General features: G+C 38.5%; 1 long non-coding RNA gene across 6 annotated transcripts in view; it reads right to left on the bottom strand.

Annotated features, from left to right (window-relative positions):
* Window positions 1-337: 337 nt before the first annotated feature.
* The window catches only part of LOC137468934 (uncharacterized), a 32,765-nt gene continuing 22,971 nt past the window's right edge, over window positions 338-10,131 (bottom strand). For all 6 annotated transcript variants that reach the window (XR_010996261.1, XR_010996262.1, XR_010996259.1 and 3 more), the window contains one exon: window positions 338-924. This is a non-coding gene — a long non-coding RNA (uncharacterized lncRNA). The remainder of the gene's footprint in view (window positions 925-10,131) is intronic.

Genomic DNA, 10,131 nt, shown 5'->3' with positions numbered 1-10,131 from the left:
ATATGAATTATCATACACTGCTACACACTTGCTTTAAAAATATATGTAACATAAATACTAACATGTATAAAGAGAGAACACATCTGTTTTTCCTCTCACACTCTATTTGTGATCACACTCTACATGTGATTTTGCAATGTCCTTTCTATAGTTTCTACCAGGGCTATAACTTTACTATTCAGTGAAATTGCAACATGGAATAGGATAGGGAACAGTGCTTATTGTCAACAAAAGGTATACACTGACTTACAAAAACTAAAACTATCTTCACTTTCAGTTGTATGTTGTGTAACCACAACCACAGGAATAGAAAAGCAACAGGAAAGCTAGTAAAGGGTCTTTTCCTACTTATTTTATTACATCAGAGTATCATCATATTGAAAGCTTTCAGTAATACTAGGCTACCAAGTTTGCAAAATAAAATATTATACTTTGTGTCCAGCAAGAAATAAATAAATTTACCTACTTCTTTAAAAATAACCTGAACAGTTTCAACAGTTACTCTGACTTAAAAATCTGAATTAAGAGAAATACCACAATGAATGAAAACACAGGTGATGATCTCCTCCATTTTATGTAGAAAGACGCTAAATAGAAAAATCTAACACAATAATCAGAGAAATCATGAGGTTTAGGCACTCAACAGAACAGAAATAATTTAACAATGTCTGACAATATCCCAGGCACACAGTGTCTGAACACTACTAAAGTGGATGTGCATGAGATTCAAAGACAACACCATTTTAAAGGATAATTTTCATCATTTAAGAAGCAAATAGACAGGAGAACGATATAGGAATTTAGGTTCAGGCCTACAATCAGATCTTCAGAGTGAGAACCTGCAGTCACCAGAGTCCCATGAACTTCATCAGGCCCCCAGGCTATCGAGGTCAATTTGACTAAATCCAGTTGCAGGACTAGGACCTAAATATGTAAAGAGAAAAATAATGAAATCGGGTAACACAGCACACAGCTCTAATTAAAGAGACACCAAACTAATCAGAAAGAAATAATCTGAATGCCTAGACCATGACAAGATCTCTATTTTTACCTTAAAATGCTGCAGCTACAGCAAAGGCAACAGTGATATCTTACACCAAGAGATTTACAGAGCATTAATTGATCACAGCACATTCCCCTTCAGGCAAACACAAGTACCTGCAGTGTGTTTGCTCACCTCCTGTGTGCTGCTGCTTTTTTGTTGTTATATGTAATTTGTTTTATTATTTTTAATAAAAGAGAGTGGTCCAAAATCAATAAATGTATTTATCTTCATCAGCTGTTCATGTAGATTTTCAGCCTCTTAGTAACACGATGGCCAAAACTAAAATGAGATTATTTGCCCGTATTTTAAAACTCTGTAAAATTGACAGAAAGTAAATAATATTTCCATAAGAACTGTCATTGCTATGACTATCTGAAGGTTGTGAGAAGTTCTAGCTTGGCGGTGTGTCTCCTCAAGGTTTCAGTAAAATGCCATGGTAGCATGCACCTAGTATCATACAACTGCTAATGAGAAAAGAGACTAGCAAAAAAAAAAGCCTTCCTCATAATGAGGTTTGCCCACTGAAATATAGACTTTAACATAACAGGAGTGTGTGACAGAAGCAGCGAAGACACTACAGAAATATCGGATTTATGGTGGCACAAGCACATGAATCACAGGCTACACCGTGGGAAGCTGTGTCATCCAAACTTCCACACCAGCACTTATCACCCACCCCAGGAAGGGGTCATGCTTCCTCTCTACCTAAGGCTGTCTCTCAGCTTGGGAGGCCGTAATGGCCAATTCACCATGCCTGTAAATGCCATCACTGCACCTTGGACCTTCACTAGCTTGACCTCATTGAGACAGCCAGAACAAAGACAGAATGAATTGTCCAGGAGTATGATACCAGTCTTCCTATTACTAGAGCAGAGTTACACCTTCAAACATCAGCATGTAACTTGACAAATCAATTTAAATACACCTTCTACCCCAAAAAATGTTCAAGACAATCAACAGTCTCTGATTACTTTTGTATCTCCTACAGGATGGCATAAGATGCAGCAAGATCCTTGGCATAAAAAAATTAGTAAGTTTAAAAATTAACTCCAGATAGATGAGGACACGAACATCTTAAATTCACTGAGACATTGATTTTCCTATAGCATTCATGTAGAGATAAAGACTCAAACTACTATTATTTCTAGATAGGAAAAAATAGTAGTATATACAATGTTTTCCATGCACATGGACATTAAGAAGCCTTTTTTTGCCAAGATGACACACTGACTTAGACCACTTATATAAGTAAACTCACAGATATGCAAGACAGATGAGATTTCCGAAATTTGTGAAGAAATGTGTTTGTCTTTTTAGAATTGGTGCTAGATCAGGACAGATAACAAAATTTTTACTCCCATTTTAATATTGAATTCCCATTTATGTCCCACATGTATGTCTGAAACTGGCATATATAGTAAAGAATCTACAACACTTGGCTTCAAATATAGTGTCAGATTTTGGTTATTTTAACTCCAGAGAGTTACAGCCTCAAACCTGGAGTCACTCTGTAGGCACACAGGGACTTGGGGGGAAGATGCAGCTGGCAGGGCTCAGCCTTGTGCAGGTAGAGGTCCCAGTCCCAGGACCCAGTGTGCCCGTGGAGTATGTTTACTCAATGAATTTATGATTTCATAATTTTTTAGCAAGCAGAGAGTAATCTACTGCCTTTCCTGGATATCACTGCTCTTTCTCTGAACAAGCTGAAACTATTGATGGGCCATTAATATCAAACTCCTTGTCAAAGTTATATTTCCAAAGAAAGGCATGTTTTAATTTCTTTTCCTGAGGCTTTATCTTTCTAATCTGGACACCTAACTCCTCAAAACCTAAGACAACCTTTCTTATTGCTCTTGCAAACATATATTAACAGTTTAAATTTCCACACTTGGCAGAAATTTATTGAAAAACAACAACAACAAAAAGACTGTTTGGATTTTTTCTTCAGGTTATGCCTCCTTGATACTAAAGCTGCCTCATCTCTGGTTTAAGTCAGAAAAGCCTAGAAACAATTCTAACTCACACTTGTTTGCTACCATGTCCATGCAACTACACACCACTGGAAAGTTAGCCAAGAGCAGATGTATTTCCTCTGTCCTTTCTCAACCTGTGAGTTCTGGTACATGGTGAAGGGGGAAGGAAAAAATTCCTGTGGCTGGTATGGGACCTGGCTATAAAATTCTCAAGCAAGCTAAAAGCTTTCTCTTCCTGGGGGGAATTCTTGTATCATCAGGCAGAATCAGAATAATGAACAGAATCAATTAATTATTACTGAAATACTATGGAGTATTGTTATTAGAAGACTTGACTACATAATTTAATTGTAAGGAAATTACTGCATCTGTATTCACCATTACTATAAATCAAATGAAAAGAGCAGTGCCTTCCCAGCAAATGCAAAATACATCTTTTCATATTAGGCACCCCACTGTGACATTACAAATCAAACTCAACAATTAATGTCCAGTCCTTTGTGGCAGGTGGGGAAATATTCTAAGCAATATTATGTGGGAAGCAGGCGTAGGAGTGAAGAATGTCAAATAATAAATAATACAATTATATTTGAGGACAGATTTTACAGTTTTTCCTATGGATGACTTAACTGTTGGTGACAGACACAAAGCTGCACAGCTACACCATCATCCTGCCTATTGCTCAGACATGTAACTCTAGCATCACCTTACATCCCAAAGATACTCCAAATCCCAAGATTTATATTCATAATTTGCAGATACTTTCAATGCCATATTTCCAAGACAGTATTTTTCTTAATCCTCCCAATCAGCTAAAGTATTCAATCAGGTTAATCATCATCATGGTGTTTTGATTCAGCAAGATTTTGCTCTCTGCTTTTTGATTCAGCAACATTTTTTCTCTCTGCTTTTGACAAACACAGCCTCATATCACACACATTCAGTCAGAGAACTCCTGCAAAGACCCTTTTCCTAGTCAATCACTTGGAGAACACATCACTATCTCCACAGCTCTCCCTGGCAACTCCTGCAGCATCTACCACTTGTCTTCACTTTCAAGGTCCATCCTTGCTGATCACCACCACACCTATTGCTCCTTAATCTTGTCAGGAGGACAGCTGTGGTTTGCTCATGTTTGAAACTGGGCCAATTTTCATAAAGCATATAGCTCAAAAGACCATTAGATCATACTGTCTAATTGGATTGTTATGTTGTTGTTGGATAAAACACTTTAAGAACCCTCCACTTTTTACTGATAAAAAAAAATAATTTTCAGGGATGCTTTTTGTATCTCTTCCTATCTCCCACCTGCCATTGAGTGTCAGGAGTCCGGTTTCCAGCTCCTCTCACACCCACATGGTGTATTTTCAAACAAAGTTCTTGTGCCTTTTTCTGTCTTATACCTTACACTTTATGGAAATTCCCTTAAATATCTGAAAACATAATGCATTACTGTTGTTCAAAGCTTTCTCTGAAATTCAGCTTACTAACATGCCCCTACAGCCTCTAGGAGCAAAATGTGTGATAAGTAGTTATATACAGATCACCTGTTTTCAAATGTCAAAAGTAAGCAAGAGTGGCATGTAGGAGACAGATCCTATGCTACAGTAAACAGAGAGGGGCTCCTTGAAGATATTTGTTTGAAGGAACTCCTGAAATGCTACAAAATGTCCTGTGAAGGAGTCTCTGATATACCATGAAAATGGCCTAAGGAAATCAGTCTTTTGATTTAGTACAGGAGTCGGATCCCTAAAGTATGAATGTTCCCTGACTACTAGCATTTCCCTTTTCCTCAGTTTACATTTTCTACTTCAACTGTATTATATTTACACTGCTAAAATTTAAAATTGCAGATATTCTTTCCAGCACATGTCTGCATGATGCAAAGCATCATAGGAACTAACTATTTTACAATTATACAAAAACAGTCTTACAATGCTATACAGTATTTCATTATACAGATCCTGATCATGCAATTATCATAGCATTACACACATATGCCTGGTGGGTGATGCACAGCTCTTTGCACTAACTTCAAATCTGCTATTTGCTAAACTCCTCAATCCTATAATAAAGACCTGGAATGCATTCATGGCTGGCACCAGCTTTTTTCTCCCCACTGTGAATCATGGGCAAATCCTCAAGATAAATCAACATAGCTAAAAAAGCAGAGAAGGAAGAATAAGAATATTAGGAAGAATTAGAATATCAGGAAGAATTTATTCATATAAAGGGTGATTCGACATTGGAATGGGCTGCATAAACAATAATCAAAAGTCACACCAGGCACCTTGGAAAAAAGAAAATAGAATAGAACAACTGCTACTAGTGATGATCCAGTTCTTGCTCCAGATAACAGAAAATAAGTTATTTTAAAGCCCAAAGTAAGAGAAGAATGCCTCCTGAAGCAAACAAACAAAAAATGAGGACACAGTCAGTCATAGATCAAAACCTGATCAAAATCTAACCAGGGAAAATACTGAATTAAATTATTTGATTTCATTATAATAAATGTCATTAATAGCAAAGAGTTAACTGAAAAATGCTGAAAAGGACGTATTTGGTCCTGTATTACAGTACAGTTGTTAATAATTCAGAAACTGGGGCAAGTATCATGGCAGAAGATTTGTAGTTATTTCAGTTACTCAGAATGAAGGAAAATTATTAATCTAACCAAAATTAGTAAGTGGACCTCAGAAACACTAAATCAAGTTTAAGTGATGATAGACAGATAACAGACATATTAAAATAAACCCATTAAAAAAATCAGTCTGTGTTTTATGAGGTTTCAAATTAAAGACAACTGTAAGGAACTTAGTACACTAACACTCAATGCGTTAGGCAAAGGGAGGGTAACAGTTACCTACAAAATCTCCAAATAAATTGATGTCAGTCACTAACATTTAGTCTCCCATAGATTTAATTTACTCACAGTCTTATGTTCACTTACAAGCACTGACACTTATCTGTTTAAAGGTCTGGCCAAGATAACTTACATGAAAAACAAAAGACAAGGGCCATCAGCTATAAAGTCCGTGTCCCATTTCAGGAGTTCTTTTAATCACCAATATCAATTAGACAAGTCATACAATCTTAAAATGGTTTGGTTTGGAGGGGACCTTAAAGATCATCTAGTTCCAACCCTCCCTGCCATGGGTAAGAACACCTTTCACTGGACCAGGTGTTTAAAGACCCATCCAACCTGGCCTTGAACACCCCCAGGGACGGGGCATCCACAGCTTCTCTGGGAAACTTGTTCCAGTACCTCACCACATTCACAGAAAAGAATTACTTCCTAACATCTAATCTAACTCTATCTCCTTTCATTTTGAAGCCATTAACCCTCATCCTATCACTACATGCCAGTGTCAGGTGCAAGGGGGTGGTAGGATTGCATCTGTTTAATGGAAGTCAATCATTAGATCAGTTATCCCCTAATGGGAAAATACACCAGTTGCTTTGGCCTCAGGAAGGAATCAGGGCCCACTTCAGCAGTTTAGTGAAAAAAATCTCTGCTCAACACACCACTACAATCAAAATAAAAATAACTAAACAGGCAGCTTAAACACTGCAAGACAATTAGAAGAAAACCAGTGTAATAGGATTATAAAAATCAGTGCTGTGACCTTACCGGAAAAAAAATCCTGTATGAGGTACAGGTCACTCTTTCTCCAAAAGGATACTAAAGATATAGACAGGGTTTAAGTGTGAACAGTACTAAACACAGAAAATATCCTATGAAGAGAAATTAGAAAGTTTCAAATGAAGAATATTATGCCTGCACATGTAAAGTAATTGCTCTAGAGAGGTCAGATCAGACATTTGTATACTTGCTATCTTACACTACAAGAAAAAAATAAAAAGAAGCACTGAAAGTGTGGAAAATTCAAAACTGAGTAGAAGAAATGTTTTTTCACATCATATATAATCCATTCATATTATCATGGAAATTCTGTTATTAATCTAAACACAATATCCCTATCAATGACAGTATAAATTAAACCAGTTGCTACACAGAGAAATCAGGAAGCAATTTACTCATAGTTAACATCAACTGAAGCATTAGAAGGCATTTTACTAGTCAAATGGAAAGCTGTATTATGGTTTAAGCAAATATGATAATGCCTCTGTAAAAATATAAATTAAAAAAAAAGGAATAGCAACTTGATTTTATTATTGAAATTTTATTCACAATCTCACAGTAACTCTTCCTACAGTTTGCACTAAATACTATTAATAGCTCATTAAAAACAGTAGTTGTTTTAGAAGGTTTTGAAACAACTAAAGTTTGGACACAGTAAGCTTTTATGTGAGCAGTAAAGTCAAGTACATGAAAAATTAAAAACTGCATGATTATGAACATGTTTACTCCATCACTTCTATCTAAAATATCTTTTTCCACATTTCCAATCACAGCCAGTTTCTTAGAAGTTTGTCTATTTTTCAAAGACCTGATATTGAACAGTGTTCCCTTTATCACTTTTTTAAAGGATTATTAAACAAGGATTCTCATCACAAATCTTGCTAACAAGCACCCAAAAACTGACTACTTACCACTCACCCACAGACAAGCCAGCTAGAATTAGCTTAAGCACTTAGCATGCCACGACTATACTGCTTGGTTATCTTGCTAAGATCATCCTGGTTTAGTTTGAAATGCACATTGTCACTGCAGATACTGAGTCCCACACTGCCCTGTTGTATTAGCAATTACAGAAACATATATAACATTATAACCTATATAAAACATATAACATTATAATTTTTTTTATCAAAGAGCAGAGTCTTAATTTTATTAGGATAGGCAAAAATGAAAGAGAGCATAAGGATGTGGCTTCATATATTTTGGTTGATTTTTTCCATCATATCCAGGCAGGTAAAGAGAATATGATATTATCTGGAAGTGGGGGAGCAGGAGAGGCTGCCAGCATTGTCAATGCAAGGTTGGGCTTAGTCAGAGGCTGGGTCAGGTAAACAGGGCAGAAGTAAAAGGCTGAAGCATCACACGTACAAGAGACAGTAAAAGTGAAGACTCATACGTCAATAATATAGAGAGCACAAAGAACCAGAAAATTGCCTGGGAACTCTTTCTTGGATAGAGAGAATACAGCTTTTCCTAGGACACAAGAAACTGAGAGATTTAAAGAACTACATGAACTTCATATGGAGATACTTGAGTGTAGGCTCTGGTTCTGGTAGAGCAGAGAGAGAATTTCAGTCCATGGGCAGCTGTGGGTCTGAGAAGACCTTAGTGCCAGCAATGACAGGAAAACTATCTGGAATAAAAGCAATGCAACAGGTTGCAGAAAGGCTGTATAAAATTTCTGAACCCAAAAGGCAACATCATCTGTGTTCTGAGAGCAGCAAACCATCCACCACCAGGATACTAAGAACAGAAAAATTATTCTCCAGAGTAACTTACTCTGTTTTGCTGTTTCCATGGGCTGTGTATTTGAGTGCAAGAACTGTCACTTTGCAGATTTACCTTTCAGTTGTATAGTTTCTACCTGTGATCATTTTAATAACACATCCCATTAACAAAGACTGCCACTTTCTGAAATAAAAGTGACATTTTGCTTTTCTAAAGCTATTACATGCTTGATAGTACGTTCTGAATATACATAACTTGAAATATACCTCATTGGACATTTACCTGCAAAGTTGCCCCATGCTTTTTTCCTTTTAAGTAGAAGGTGGGCAAGAGCAATAAACTAAACTCATGGGAGAAAAGGTGTGAACTTACTTCATTTAGATGTAAAGGAATTTCTTGTTAAGGACACTTCTTTGCTCATTCCAACAGTACCAGAGCTATTTATTTGGTAATAAGAGTTTCTGGACTGAAACAGACATTTTTGAACTTGTTGAAGATTAATGTACAGTTTAAGAGAGCCATTACTTTGTGACAGGCACTACAGAAGCCAAGTGTCAGATAATGTATCAACTTCTGCTGCAGTCTAATTTTAATTTAATAGTTAGAACTCTTATTCTTACGGTCTTGTTTCAAATAATATACTACAAAGAGTTCAGCAGGATACATAGTAGTTGCTGTAAAAGTCTTGTAGTGCAAATGTCATGTAGGCATTAGATTCGACGTATTTTAACATTAGCCAAAGCACGATTTTCAAGGCGAACACGTGCCACAATCCCCTGCATAACCACTGAAGGAAGGAAGAGCTGGGTTTCTGCTATAAATGAACAAAAGAAACCTGACATGAAGCCAGCGTGGAGCGGGCGCGCCGCCCGCCCGGGGCAGCGGCTGTTCGGCGGGCAAAGGTCCCTCCAGCCGCGGCCCCGGCCGCTCCCCGGGGCCGCCGCCAGCAACCTGGGGAGGGAGGGAGGGAGGGAGAGAGGGAGGCACGACCCACCGGGTCCTAATGCCGCCGAGCCCGGGCAGGAGCCTCTCGCCTCCCGCCCCGGCGGGCTGAAGGCATCGATGCGATACCCGGACCATCCCAGTGGAGAAAAATTCTGGCGGCGCTGGCTCGAGGACAGATGTCACGGGGAACACCCTGAGGCCACTCGGACGTGCTCATGTGCAACACGGTCCGTGCGCCGGTAACCGGCAGAGCTGAGCACCGCCACGGGTGAAACCACCTCTCCCCTCCCCCGAGAGAAAAGCACGAAGGATTCCACGGGAAAAGGAAGGGGACGGTACCACCAGCGCCTGACATCGATGCTCCTTCTACACTTGTAAGAAATCCTGATTTGTTCATCAAAACTCAGCCCCTGAGCTTTACCTGAGAGCTGCTCATCTTCATCATGCAACACAGGAACAGACAATGCTCTGGAACAGGTGGGAAAGTGAGGGAGCAGGACTAAAACTGTGCATGCTGGAGCAGACACGAGCATGATTCCAGGATCTCTCCTGGCAAACAAAGGAAGGCTCTTAACAAGCCAAAGACTAGGAAGAGAGGAGGCTGCGAGAAGTCCGGCGAGGCAGTTTTTACACCTGTAGATGTGGAATACACCAGCATGTCCGCTTTCTGGCTTGCAATTGTTACTATGGTCTATTAAAAGCAAATACAGCTGTACAAGATGACCATTCTGCACCTTCACACTATTCGTTCAAACACATCATCTGGCCAGAGCAGTAATTTCTGATGTATTTTCACT

Source organism: Anomalospiza imberbis, chromosome 2, assembly GCF_031753505.1.
Source record: "Anomalospiza imberbis isolate Cuckoo-Finch-1a 21T00152 chromosome 2, ASM3175350v1, whole genome shotgun sequence".
Classification (NCBI taxonomy): domain Eukaryota; kingdom Metazoa; phylum Chordata; class Aves; order Passeriformes; family Viduidae; genus Anomalospiza; species Anomalospiza imberbis.
This window is presented reverse-complemented; position numbering and strand designations above follow the sequence as displayed.